The 14,761-nt window shown below is 43.9% G+C and overlaps 1 non-coding gene across 1 annotated transcript; it reads right to left on the reverse strand.

Moving 5' to 3' along the window:
* Positions 1-1,463: 1,463 nt before the first annotated feature.
* On the reverse strand, positions 1,464-1,569 carry LOC147930820 (small nucleolar RNA R71). Its single transcript, XR_015576867.1, has one exon. It is a non-coding gene; the product is annotated as a small nucleolar RNA R71 (small nucleolar RNA).
* Positions 1,570-14,761: the final 13,192 nt, after the last annotated feature.

The following is a 14,761-nucleotide window of genomic DNA, read 5'->3' on the forward strand; positions in this document are numbered from 1 at the left end:
CTATAGCAACTGCGGTCCCAACGTTTGTGATGTCTTGTTTTCGGATACCAAAAACAGTTACATCCAAGCTCACCAGTGCTGTGGTGAATTATTGGTGGAGCACGGATGGACGAACGGGTGGGATGCATTGGTTAGCTTGGGAGAAACTTTGTTGTAGTAAACAATTAGGGGGTTTAGGATTTCGGAATGTTGATGATTTCAACTCGGCCTTGTTGGCAAAACAATTATGGAGGCTAATAGAGTATCCTAACTCTTTGTTCGCCAAGGTTTTTAAAGGTAGATATTATAGGAACTCGAATCGTATGGATCCGATTCGTTCTTACTCTCCCTGTTACGGGTGGAGGAGTATAATTTCAGCTCGCTCTCTGGTGCATAAAGGCCTTATTAAAAGGGTTGGCTCTAGAGAGACCATTTCTATATGGACTGATCCCTGGATACCAGCTCAATCTTCGAGACCAGCTCTCAGTAAGGGCCCGTTTACCCACTTGATCCGGTACCCGAATGCTTGCAATGTGTGCTTAGGTCGTGTGGTTCTTGTTTTATTTTTATTTTTGTTTTTGTTTTTTTAGGTTGTTAGATAAAATCCCATTATTGTTTGGCTTGGCTTGCATTGTTCTGATCATATCTTATTTGCTAACATAACAAGCATTTGGATTGAGAACCCTTTGTACTACAACTGCATAGCGAATTGATACCCTGGGTGAAAATTCTGTGATCAATTTGGCGCCATTGCCATTTGGTTGAATTTTGATTGTTACATTTACGATTTCAGCACTTGCCAGATCAAGTTCTTTTTATCTCAAAAGATTCAGTATTGACTTGTTTACTTTCATGTTTCATTGTTTTGCATTTCAGGCACAACTCGAGAACCCACCCAACCCGTCACTCGAGCATCTGGATCGAGTTGGCCTTCGTGTACCCACTCAGATAACTGATTGTGCATGCAAACACGATCTAAGGGTAGCCAACACTTGAGTCCTTTCATCGACAACATCGACCGACCAAGGTTACTCCGACAGCAACCAGTACAACAACCGCAACCAACAACAATTGAGGAGGTCATGAATAATCAGAATGGTCCACAAGCTCCTCAAGAGAGGAACAACATAGGAGCAGGAGATGCTCCATCTACTCATACTCAAAGGCATGGCATTGTGCCACCTGCTGTTCAAAAAAACAATTTTGAGATCAAGGGTAGTCTCATCTAGATGATTCAGAGCAACAAGTTTCATGGCCTGCCAATGGAGAACCCATTGGATCATTTGGATGAGTTCGATAGGCTCTGTAGCCCCACAAAAATCAGTGGAGTTAGTGAAGATGGATTCAAACTCCGGCTTTTCCCATTTTCTTTGGGTGATAAAGCACACGTTTGGGAGAAATCACTTCCCAAGGAGTCTATCACCACGTGGGAAGCATGCAAAAAGGCATTCCTCGCCAAATTCTTCTCCAACTCCAGAACTGCAAAACTGCGAAATGACATCTGCAGCTTTGTTCAGATAAGAACGAGACATTTAGTGAAGTCTGGGAATGTTTCAAAGGATACACCAGCCGATGCCCTCATCACGGATTCAGCAATGCTTCATTGCTAAGTGCACATTACCGCGGTGTAGTCCCAAAGATAAGGATGTTGCTGGACACTACCAGCAATGGAAAATTTCTCAACAAGGATGTTGACGAAGATTGGGACCTAGTGGAGAACTTAGCCCAATCTGATGAGCACAACAATGAAGACTATGATCGCACCATACGATCATTTGGAGAAGACGATGCAAAGTATAAGCGCGACATGAAATCCCTCAATGAAAAATTAGACAAAATCCTCAACCCAGAAACAACATGTCCATTCAATCTCAGAAGAAGACCAGTTTCAGCAGCAAGATGGGGAGAATGCTCAGCTAGAGAATGTGCACTACATCAACAATCAAGGGGGTTACAATAAAGGGTACAACAACTACAAACCAAACACGAACCTCTCCTACCGTAACCCCAATGTTGCTAATCCTCAGGATCAAATCTACTCATCCACAGTCCAAGGAAACCAGGGCCAGCCAAAGCCTTTTGTCCAGTACAATCAAGGCTATGCTTGTAACGCCCTCAAACCGTTCTATGGCCAACCCCGCCCAGATCGACCCAGATCCGGCCGAGGTTCTAAAACCCATTTAGGCCTCTAGCCAGTCCATAGATGACATTCCCACCACTTTAGCCACCACTTAGGCTTTTCAACCCTTGTGATGACCAAGTGTTGAGCCAACCCAGATTAGGCCACCATCAGCCATAACTCTTACACGAATATAAAACCGAATATTTCATTAACTTAAGAAAATATTTCACAAAGTTTAACAAAAGATAGATAGAGTTTATGGTCAGGCCTAATGCCAAAAAGATTATACATAATTTCCTTTGACAATAAAGCATACTTTAACTTTACACAAGACACAAAAACTATCTCCGGGCTCCTATCGTCCAACACAACCTCTAGCTTCCCACTACTGATTACATGCAGGACAGAGTTCTATCATAAGTAATCTAAGATTACTTATTGAGTCTTAGGGGTCCCTGCACAACATTAGATTGCCATCCTAACCCCAAATCACAAGGAATCAACAACACACACAAACAAGCAAGCAATCACACAACAAGCAAGAAAGCAAACAAGCAATCAATTAGAGAAAGCATGCGGAAGAAAATTAAATCACGCAAACAACACACAAAACTTGAAAAAAAAACAAGAAGTTTTTTAACAAGTTTTACTAGGGCCCAGATATGCCGCCTTCCATCCCTTTCCCTTTTATCTCTGCATTGCAACCACAAAGGCATGCAACCAGAATAAAACCCCAAGTACACCGTCGTGTATATAACATCAGTCAAGGTAGAGAGCCAAGACCGAGCTCTTCGCTACAACATGCATAGCTAGGCTGCATGCTACAACGACTTCACAGGGAAGGACAGACATATCTCCATTCTTGGTGCGCTTATGGCTGTTCGGATCTCCGCATCAACGAACGCCACGCACTAAGAGCAACCAAGAAATTAAGGTTTTAAGTTTATGGTCTTAAAGAACCATAAACTTCCAAACACACAACAACAACAAACAAAAACAACAAACAACAACAACCTCACATGCAATGGATCAATCAAGCGGATCTCCTCATCAACGCTTGAGATCCACCATGGATCAACCTCCCATGAAATAGATCAATCAAGCGGATATCCACATCAACGTTTGAGATCTACCATGGAATAACCTCACATGCAACCGATCAATCAAGCGGATTTTCACATCAACGCTTGAGATCTACCAGGAAATAATCTCACATGCAATAGATCAATCAAGCGGATCTCCAAATCAACGTTTGAGATCTACCATGGAACAACCTCACATGCAATAGATCAATCAAGCGGATATCCAAATCAACGCTTGAGATATACCATGGAATTCCCTCAACCCAAATGCAAAACTTTAAGAAAACTAACAAGAAATCAAGAAGAATGCAACTACATACACATGCAAGTCGACTCTAGCTTGGGTCTACCAACACCAAGATAGATCGAAGATATGCTCCCTAAACTCACAGATTTGCGCAGATCTTCAACCTCTTCAACCAAAATTCTTCCTTGCTTCAAGATCTCTTCTCACAGATGAAGCACACACAACTCTCTCTTCTCAGACTTAGAAGAAATTCTCTCTTTTTCTCCTCTCTCTCTATCTCTCTTTTTCTCTCCCAAGTGAGGAATAAGAGACTATATATAGAGAGTGTGAGCGAGTTCACTTGGCACACGCACGGGGGTATGTGTCAACACCACATTCTCCCAAGTAACACTTATCCAAAGTGTTGAGGTGTCATCCTCTTGCTTCTCCTCTCATGCGTGAGTGAGAGAATATTCCTCCCCACTTAGCCCAAAAATGGATTAAATAAATCCCTTCTTCCTTCATGAGACAAAATCGAGTGGAAGAGGAATATTCCTCTCCACTTCCTCTCTTATGCGATTAAAATAATCGCTTAGTGGATCCTCCACTAATTAATTAATTTAATAATTAATTAATCTCCACTCACTCCACCAACTCCGCTTTAATAAAATATTATTTTAGTGGGTTCCTTCTAGATTCTCGCAACTTTCATTGGTCACGGTACTATCTGCCTTGACATGTCCTCGTTTGTTTCCATACGTTGTCATGCGCTTACCGCGTACACTGGTACGTACCAACTGATCGGCTTGTTGCTCGATTTACTTTTTCCGGGACATCTCTTGGCAATTCTTTTCTGCTTCCAACTCTCTTCCTTCTTGATCCCTTTCTGGGCCAATTCCTCAGAAAAATTTTATTCCGCAGTGAGGATCACTACAATGCTCCTAAGCAGCAGTACCCCAACAATTACCACCAACCAATTGCACCACATGGTTTCCAACCACAGCAAGGATCATAGACCCAAACTTAAGAGGCTGACCTCCGTGGCTTGATTCAGCAAATCATCCAAGGCCAAGCATCGACAGCGATGGACAACGCGAAACGGTTTGTAGAGATGAGTAACAAAATAGACTCTGGGTACAATGACCTCAATGCTAAGTATGATTCTGTCAATACTAAGTTGAGATACCTAGAAAGCCAAAACATCACACAACCGCCTCAAAAGCTAGGTCAGCTTCCCGATAAAGCTGTTCAGAACCAAGGAAATCTTTCTTGAAGATGTCGATGATTACCTCACTGAGGACAATGATGTTCAAGATGGGGAGGATATGGATCACAATGCGATCTATGAGCACCAATATTACTTATCCGAGTATCAACCTGATCCTTCACACAACCAGACCGATCGAGTTGGCGATCAAACACTGGCTCGAGAATCGCTAACAAATGCACCACTCAAGGCTGAACCCGATGCCCTACCCGATGGTGGTGAACGGATGAGCCATCGGGCAGATGTCCAGATGATAGATCAATCTCATCGGGCTGACGTCCAGATGACAGAACCATTTAGAGGCGCTTGTAGAGCGTATGTGATGTGAGCACAGGACCGGCACCCGACCGAGACGACCGAAACGCACCGGATGCGACCGAGACGCCTGACCAAGACGCGCCAAACGCGACCGAGACTCCAACAACGAGTATGGCCAAGGTTCCAGTGATCCTCCCGGGAGCCACGACTAGGTCAATGAGCTCCGCCAAGGCCACCAAGCAGAGGATCAACCTCTTTCTCCGAGCGTTCGTCCAACACCGCGACCAGACTAAAGACCATGAAAAAACAGTTCGCATGGCCTTCACTCTTACCCAAGGGTGAAGGCAACCAAGTCATTGTAAGTGAGGAATCGTACTCTTTTTCCTTACTCCGGGTTTTTCCCAAGTGGTTTAGCGAAGGAGGTTTTAACGAGGTGAGGAGCTTCAATGCACAACGTCTAAAGCCAAGTCGTTTTCTGCATTAAGGCCAAAGACGGTTTTCCTTATTTCCTTATGCTGTGCATTTTAATTTGAACTCTAGAATATTTCTTTTTGAACGTTAAGAGTGTTTTGTGGCTAAGTTTGAATGTCAAAGGGGAGAGACATGTTCTATTTCGAAGAGAACACGTCAAAGGACAAGTGTGCGGACCATTGTGAGTCCCCGTGTCCTTAAGCCTTCTATTAACCTAGCTATTTAAACCCTCTCTTAGCCTCTTGTATCCTTTAGACTTGAATGAAATTAAAAACATTTCTCAAAGAGAGATTCTTTGATCTTGTCTCACTCCTTTCTTTAGTCTTAATCCGGGATTGACTATCGAGAGAAACCTAGGAAACCTCGAACCGGGTTCGTCGTTCGCTAGTGACGGTATCGAGTGGCGAGCCAATCCCCTCGTGTCGTCGTTCGATCCACCTTCGCAAACCATCATCATTCCTTCGCAACCTCTCGAGTTCACCATCGTTCTGTATCGCAACCTCTCGCAACCTCCATCGTTCCGCGTCGTAACCGTTCGTAGTCTCTCGCAGCCGCTCGCAGCCTACCGTAGCCGTTTGACCAGATCGAGGCCAAAAGTCCGATCTTCCAATCTGCTCGTTCGTTTTCGCTCATCTCTCTTTTCCCTCGTTCGTTTCCTCTCTAGACCCGAGAGCGACCTTTCCGTCCGTACCGCAACCGCGTCCTTTGATCGCATCAGTATGTCTAACCAGAAAGCCCCCCCCCCCCCTCCTAAGTTTTTGCCACCACACGCTCTTAGATAGAAAACAGCCCAGCGGGAGATAGAAGTAAAGGAAGTTGTTAAAGAAATTGGGAATGCGATCCTGAGGAGTGGAGTGTGTTTAGATCTTGAACTGAGGATCAATAAGAAACTTGAGGACCCCGGCTCTTTCACTCTGCCATGTTCAATAGGCCTTCGGATCTTCACCAATTGTCTGTGCGATTTGTGAGCTTCAGTCAGTATCATGCCACTTTCAGTTGCCAACAAGATGGGTTTCAACAGTTTTAAACCAAGTAGTCTATATTTGGTCCTAGCTGATAGGAAAATTAGGCATCCGCATGGTATCCTGAAAAATTTGCCTCTCAAGATCGGAAGAGTGGAGATTCCCACCGACTTCATGATCCTTTACATGGATAAAGAACCAGAAGATCCACTTATCCTAGGAAGACCATTTTTGGAAATAGTAGGTGCGGTGATAGATATGTGAAAAAGGACAGATCAACATCAAGCATGAAGAGCACATCAAAATGAAATTTGACATTAAGAATGGAATAAAAAGGCCAACCATCAATGGTCAGGTTTTCTCCATTCAAGTGATGCCAAGGAAAATCAAACATTGCCAAGAAGTTCAAAATGCCTTTGTTGTGGAACCGGTACAAGAACCGGAAAATCCGTTGAATAAGTCTGCTACAATGGAGAGGATTCGAAAACCTCTTCCTACCAAAAACAATGCTTGAAGAGCATAAAAAGTCAAGCTTAGTGACTTAAAACAAGCTCACTTGGGAGGAAGTCCCAAAGGTATCTTTTAATCTCTTTCATTTAATTTCTTTTGTTTTGTTTTGTTTCATTTAGATTTTACAATAGTTTTATATTTTCTTTAAGTTTTCCAAAAAAAAAAAAAAAATAATAATAATAATAATAATAATAATAATAAAGGGAAATAGAAGTTTTGGGGAACCGAGGCTGTACCCGTATACGTACTCGACGCGCCTGATCATGTACCTACTCGGGTGGCAAGTGGAGTCCAAATTCCCCAAAATCCTAACCCACTCTTGGTGAAACCCTAGGGGCTGCCTCTTCTATTTAAGGGGACAAGACCTCTTTTCCCCCAACATCAAACCGATAAGTCCTCAAAACTCTTTAGCTTCCATCTTTCTATTTTTCTTTCAAAGTCGAGTGTTCTAAGATTTTTGGGAACTAACCCTATTGATATCGGTTTAGCCTCTGTTCTTCTTCTCAAGGATTCACTTATGGCTCCAAAGATCAAAACATATCAAAAAGGGCACCAGATCAACCTCCGCCACTGCCAGAACCGGAGGAGAGGGCATCCCTGCTCGCGATTCCCGAGGAGGAGGAGACGTTTCGTATACCCAACCGACGGGTGGACATTACCAATCTCCTACCCGATGCTCAATCCGATCCGCCACCCGAGGAGGTACTCGAGCACCCGATCGTGTGGTCACCCGTGTTCGCTCACCAAGCCCAGTGGTGAGTGTTGTCCATAGACCTCCACATTGTAGGGACCTGTCTACGTCGGAGATAACAGTCACCGACCTAATGGAGGTCGACTATGACACCGAAGGAGGACAATAGGAGGAAAGCCAAACCGTCCATTCAAGGAGCAGAGCTGCGGTTGCGAGGGTGAAGAGACCAGCTTCAGAGAAAGCCGAGAAGGTGGTTGCAAGAGCAGCGAAGGAAGAGGAGGAGGGCACCGATGGTGAGAGCCCTGACAACGAAGAAGAGCAGCGAGAACGCACCCGAATGGCGTCTAAGAGGCTGAAGCAGAGAGAAGTAGAGACAACAGCCAAGTTATTCAAGGTTCTAAGCAAGATGAGATTCGTTGGAACCCGCTACCCCCACCGCAAGACGATGAAATAGTTGGAGATTGCGAGAGATGTCGAGTTCCTTTTCGACATGTGCTACCTGGGCCAGATGATGCGGGCCAACCTAGAAGCACACGAGGAGGAGATGGTTCACTTCCTAGCCACGCTGCGGTTACATTACTTTGAAGACTACCCGAAGCTGCTATCCGATGGGGGGGACCGGGTTCATTACCTTCTCTGTGCGCAACAAGGAATATCGGTTACTTTTAATGAGATGGAGGAGCTGTATGGTTTCAAGGCTGGTCATGGGGAAACTATGGAAGTAGACAAGGAGGAGATGAGGTCCTTATGGCTGACTATAGGGGACAAGCACCCATACAAATCCACAAGCTCCAAATCTGCTCAAGTTAGGAGCCATGTCCTAAGGTATTTTCACAAGTCCTTAGCATGTACTCTATTCGCTAGGAAGGAAACGGGGAATGTGAATGATCATGAGCTTCACCTGTTAGACATAGCCTTGTGTGAAGTGCTGGATAATGCTAGGGATGATAGACAGCTAGTAGGGGATATAGCGAACACTAGCATGGTCTTTGTCTTGCTCGATCAGTTCCTTTATTTGAAAACTTGGCTATGAAAACGAAAGGCGAGAAGGATCAGGAATAATCTCCATAGGAGGGTTAGTTATGCCAATACTAGTGGCTTGCAATGTCCCTCTGAAGGGAGTGGTACACGAGCCGAGATGGCTGGATGTTGACTGTCTCACATTGGCAAGATTCTTTGCTTATGAGAAGCCAAATGATAGGGTGCTCTTCAAGTTCGTTCACCCAGCAGTTGGAGCCACTCAGATGATCTTTCCAAGAAGGGAAGGACAGGGAGAAGATTCGGAGGACTATGACTTTGAGGAAAACGTTTGCTCCCAGAAGCAGCCAGTAGGAGTGAGAGAAGCACACAAGAGGATCAGGTGGTTGAAGAGGATGAACAAGTTCCTAGCAAGGAAAGTGAAGGATCTTACCGGCACAGTCAAGGTAATGGGCGGTCAGATCAGGGAGCTACAAGACAAGGCAAGTTGTGCCTCAGCTCCCACTCCAACATACGCACCCACATGAATGGGGAGGAGAGGACCGCTAGGAGGGATCCGAGGTTTAGCACCTGCAGAACCTCATAGGGCGTCGTCATAAGAGCCATGAGTAGAGGATGATGGCACTAGACCTGACAGATCACGGAGAAGTCACTTAGATGCCTATCCGATACCTCACCCGACAGGTTATACAATGCCCTATTTGATGCCACCATCGAGCACCATTTCGGTCGACCACTCGGGCACCTTCCCTCAGCCTTACGAGATATCCTACTAGATGCCATACCCGATGCATCCTATGAGCAGCTACACGGGTGACCATTCTGGGCCTTTTCTACCATACCCATCGTACTACCCGATTCCCTACCCAGTGAGCTACGCGATACCTTATCCGATTAAGCCCTCAGATGCTGGTCCGAGCAGGTCGTCCATGCACATTACCGAGCTCTCTGATGAGCAAACTCCGGCACCCGATGAAGCCGACGACAACCTTGGGTACACTTTGGCAAGAATGGAGGCTGCCACAACCTCCTTCTTCACCAATTTATGATGTACCACCTTCATCCCCACCTTTGTGTATACCATTGCATTGTGTTTTATTTTCTTTGTGTTCATGTAAGTGGATTTACATACTAGGATTGAGTCTAGATTGCTTCATATAGGATTTTTTGCATTTGCATTGGGGATTATGATGATTATAGCCTTGTAAACTTGTTGATTAACTAGCATAAATTCAATGCCCTCGTTATTAGCTGTTTGATGCTTGTTGAGTAGAACCGAACCACACCTTGAATACTTATACCTGCATTTGAAACTTAGTCGAAGCATGCTGTAATTTGATGTCATTCCCTATCCTATTTGAACTTAATTTTGACTATTAATTGTCAAGTAGTGCATTGATATCAAACTCATGAACACATTACACATACTTGGATTATCTTTTTCTCTTTTTACCAACCTTGTTAATCTCAGTAGCTGATTCCCATTATTGGAACAGTTCACCCCACCATTAACATTACCCTTCTTTCAAGCCACTGCCATTCTTTGAGTGATTAGGCTTTTTTTTGGATTGAGCTTGGTAGAAAGTGTTAGGTTTGAGCCAACAAGAGTATGATCCTAAGTAGTTCTAATTTCGCATTATCCGAACTAGATAGGACTAGGTGGGAACTTATTTCAGGGATTTGGGAGTTTTTTTTTTTGGTTTAAAAAGAAAAAGAAAAAAAATGGAAAAGAAAAGGGTACAAGGTCTTTGGGAATGGAGTGTAATCAAGAAAAAGAATCTAGTGAAGAATTTGGATATAAAAAAAGAGAGGTTTGTTCTAAAATAAAAAGAAAAATAAAAAGAGAGAAAGAACCATAGTTTGATAAGAATACAAATCCACTAGAAGACTTTTAAGAAAACCATCCCTAAGACTAGCAAAAAAAAAAAAGGGTTTAGAAAAGCTTAAGCTAAAGGGTAGAAACTATATATTTGCTTTGTGTAGATTAGAAAGGATCAAAATTGATATATGTGTCTTTGGGTAGATGGGATCCTATTCTTGTATGCATCTGTTGGAGCTTACCTATAGCATTCTCCTAAGCTCAATCCATTTTTGTTGAGAGAAACCAGTTTTAAAAAGATAAACCCTTTGAAAAAAAAGAGACCACCTTTGTTTCTAACCCATTCATCCTAGCCAAATGAGTTTAATGACAGTGCAATGCTTGATTCATGGTTTACTGCTAATAAATGTTAAAAGGAATAACGAATCAAAATGCATGTGTAGACTAGGGATAGAATCGGGTTTGGTTGTGAAGGGTGTGGCGGAAGTTCTTAAGTAGACTCCATCACCATGCATCCTAGAGCTAATAACTTGGACATTGAATTTAACTAATCAATCAATAAGTTTTGGCTCTGAATCCCCACTTTCAAACCTCATCCTCTTACTTTCTTGCTAGAGGACTAGCAAGAAATAAGTTTGAGGGTGTTGATATGTCTCCAATTTACATGTTGTAGACACCCTTTTTTATCTATGTTTTGCATTATATATACCCTAACCTTAGTATTTTTAGGTCCTTAATCTTAGGAATTTGCATTTAGGCCGTTTAGGGTTCTGCATTGTTGCATTTGTGCATTTTGAATGAAAACAGATGCTTTGGAGCCCAAAAAGGGGAAGAATTGTAACATCCGCGAACCAAATCGGGGATTTGGGGAGTGGGTGTCGATCGACACCAATGAATTCTGGTTCGACCAGATTGTTTTAATTGTCGATTCTGGTTTGGTTTGATTTAATTGGGTTGTCTAAACCATGTATATAAGGGAAACTCGACCTAGGTCATGGGAGGAGTTTTCTTGGCCGTTCTAAAGAGAAAAGAGAGAAGAGAGAGAGTTCTTGAGGGAATTTGGATATTCAAAGCTGTTTTGGTGAGATCCGTTCCTGTGGGAGGGGGAGATCTTGTGCTAGGAACAAAGGAGAAGGCTTATAAGGGTTGGATTCGTCGTTGTTGAGTCAGAATCTTCCTGCAAAAGAGGTGAGTGCATGACCATGGGTTATCTAAGTCTGAAAATCCTTTGTTTGTTTGATTTTTTGTGTTTTGTGGTGTTGTTCTTGCTTGTGGTGGTCGTGTTATGGTGCTTATAGGTTCATGTAGGTTTTTGGTGAGTTTGGAACAAATTGGAGATGATTGGAAACAGTGATTCGATGGTCGGCTTCGAGCAGAACATGTCTGCGGGTCGGTGTCGATCGACAACAAGTGGGTGTCGGTCGACACCATTCTGGGCCTAGTGTCGGTCGACACAAACTTGTATGTTGCATTTTATTCCTGGTTTGTTGTGTTTGGTTGTTATTTGTTAAACTTTGGTTTCTCAGTTGTTTGTGTGTATAGCCTAGTAGATGGAAAGATTGCCTCACTAAGTATTTGTGATAATACTTACACATCTCAATTGTTGTTTGTGGTGTGCAGGTATGTGACATGGAATCATGGCGATGAGGAGGAGGACGATCTAGGGTCTTGTTTGTGTGATGCTGGTTATATTATTTATGTTGGAACCTTGGATAGAGTTATGCTAGGTTGATGGCTAGAATGCTTAGGAATGTTATTGTATTGATGATGTATTGGTTTTGTATGGTTGGTATGTTTCCGCTGTGTATATTGGTTATTGCAGGTTTATTGATGTATTGTGGTTTAGTTGGTTTAGTTAAGTAGTATGGGATACTTAACTATATATATTATTATTATTATTACAAAAAAACGGGTTGGGTTGTTTCAGTTTGGTATCAGAGCCTTGTAACATCCGTGAACAGAAATCCCGGTTTGGGGATTGCATCGGTCGATGCAGATGGTGCATCGGTTGATGCAGGTTCAATTTTTTGCGTTTTGACTTAAGTTAAACGCTGCGTTTTGGGCAAAGGGAGAAGGAAAAACCCTTAATCGTTTCTTTTGTCTCATTAGTCGACTTTGGCCGTTTTTTGAGAGAAACAAAAGAGAGAAAGTGCGTTCTTGGTGTTCTTGGTGTTTTTGGGAGATTTGAGGTTGTTCCTATAGAGATCTGTAGCTGGGATCGTTGTAGGAGCTTCCTAGGAGCGTTGTTTAGCTTGTTTGAGGTTCAGTTTCGTCTTGGCAAAGGTAAGTGCAGGACAATGGCTTATCTAAGCTAGAGAACTCTCTATTTTGCTTGTTGTGTGTTGTTATACTGATTAGATCGTTATTTTGGACGTTAGGAAGCTTTCTTGTGGCTTGGGATTAAGTTTTGTGGTTGTAGGAACGAAGATCCGGTGAGAAGCTTCGGGGAAAACACGATGCTCGGCATTGCATCGGTCGATGCATATCTTGCGGCGGTCGATGCAAGTGCGAGGACGGCGCGTAAAACCCTAGGGTTTTCGTGTTATGTCGAGCATGCGTCGGTCGATGCAGTGCGAGTGTCGGTTGATGCAAGTGCATCGAGCATCGGTCGATGCAACCCTGTGTCGGTCGATGCATCCCCATTCGGTGTCGGTCGATGCATGTTTGTGTCGGTCGATGCAGAGTCCTAGTTTGTTATTTGTTGTTTGTTGATTGTTGTTTGATGGTTAGAGATGACTCTATTGGTTGTGTGTATAGCCCAGTAGATAGGAGGATTGCCTTACTGAGTGTTTATAAAATATTCATGCATTGCAATTTGTGTTTGTGGTGCAGGTAAAGGCAAAGTGTGATCATGGAATCAGGCCAATGAAGAGGAGGATGTGCTAGGGACTCGATTGGATGTTGTCTGGCATTGCTAGATTGCTAGAGTTGAGTCATTAGAAACATTGCTAGGTTGCTGGTTCCATGTTTTCTGATGATTGGTTATATGGATATTGGTTATGTTATGAATATTGATTATTTATATTTATTGGATATTAGTATTGTTATTCCGCTGTTGGTTGTGATTGTGGTTAGGTGGCTAGTGGATATGGGACCACTAGTTGTAGTTATTTATTTATTATTATTATTATTTATTAAAAAAAAATGGGTCGGGTCGTTTCAGTTTGGTATCAGAGCCCTTACGGTTCTAGGTTTGGGTTCACTAGGCTTTGTGCTGTAGATGTTTGGATGGCATGCTTTGATTGATTATGTGATTTAGTCAATTGTGTGTGGCATGGAGTCCTTAAACATCCTCTTTGAGCCTACTGTGTGATTCCATGGTGAGTTTATGTTTTCTGTGTTATAATAGAAATTTGTTTGCTTTGTCTTCTGTTCATGGTTGTGCAGATGGCTAGAGATGGTACTGTTTCTGGTCATGGTCGTGGACGCGGACGTGGTCGTGGTAGGGGGAGAGTCCCAGAGGTTAGTGAGACCGAGACCATAGTGTGACAGTTGAGGGTGTTGACGAGTCACATGATATTCCGGGGGATTCTGTGAGTGTGGCCAGAGGGGGCGGTGTTGATGCTCTAGTGGCCGGTGGTGCTAGGGTCCCAGGTGTGGGAGTCCCAGCGGGTGGAGGCCCTGGTGCAGACTTTGCGGCTATGTTAGCACAGTTGTTGGAGCGGTTACCACCAGTGGTACCGGCTCAGGCTTAGGTAGTGCCACCAGTGGTGGTAGAGGAGTGGCAGCCAGTGGCTGCGGATGCAGGAGCACATGGTCGGTATTTGTCCATGCTCAAGGAGATGACGGGTCCCGGGACTGAGCGGTTTTTGGATGGTACAGACCCTACTGTTGCAAATGCGTGGATGACGAGTGTGGAACGTAACTTCCATACTCTGAGATGTCCTGAGGAGTTTTGGGTGGACATAGGAGTCCACCATTAGAGTGGTGATGCTCAGGTGTGGTGGAGATCAGTGGCTGCTAGGAGAGTGCAGAGGGAGATGACTTGGGCTGACTTCGTCTTGGAGTTCAATCGCAAGTATTTTCCTAGAGAGGCTTTGGACCGGTTGGAGGTGCAGTTCCTTCAGTTATCTCAGGGGACACGGTCAGTGCGGGAGCTGGACTTGGAGTTCAGTCGACTTCTTTTTTATGGGGGTTGGGCTATGAAGCCTGAGGAGGCCCAGATCAGGAGGTTTATGAGGGCTCTTCGTGATGACTTGAGGGTCCATTGTAGAGGACGTAGTTATGCTACGCGTGCAGAGCTGGTTGAGACTGCAGCAGAGATTGAGTAGGATATCCGGGCACAGTCAGTGGCGGTTAGTCTAGCGGTTCAGCCTAGTAAGGCTCAGCATCATGGGGGTTCTAGCAGGGGCGGCAAGCCTATACAGGGAACCAAGAGGAGGTGGGAGGCTATGCA

Source organism: Camelina sativa, chromosome 12, assembly GCF_030686135.1.
Source record: "Camelina sativa cultivar CO46 ecotype springtype chromosome 12, ASM3068613v1".
Taxonomy (NCBI): Eukaryota; Viridiplantae; Streptophyta; class Magnoliopsida; order Brassicales; family Brassicaceae; genus Camelina; species Camelina sativa.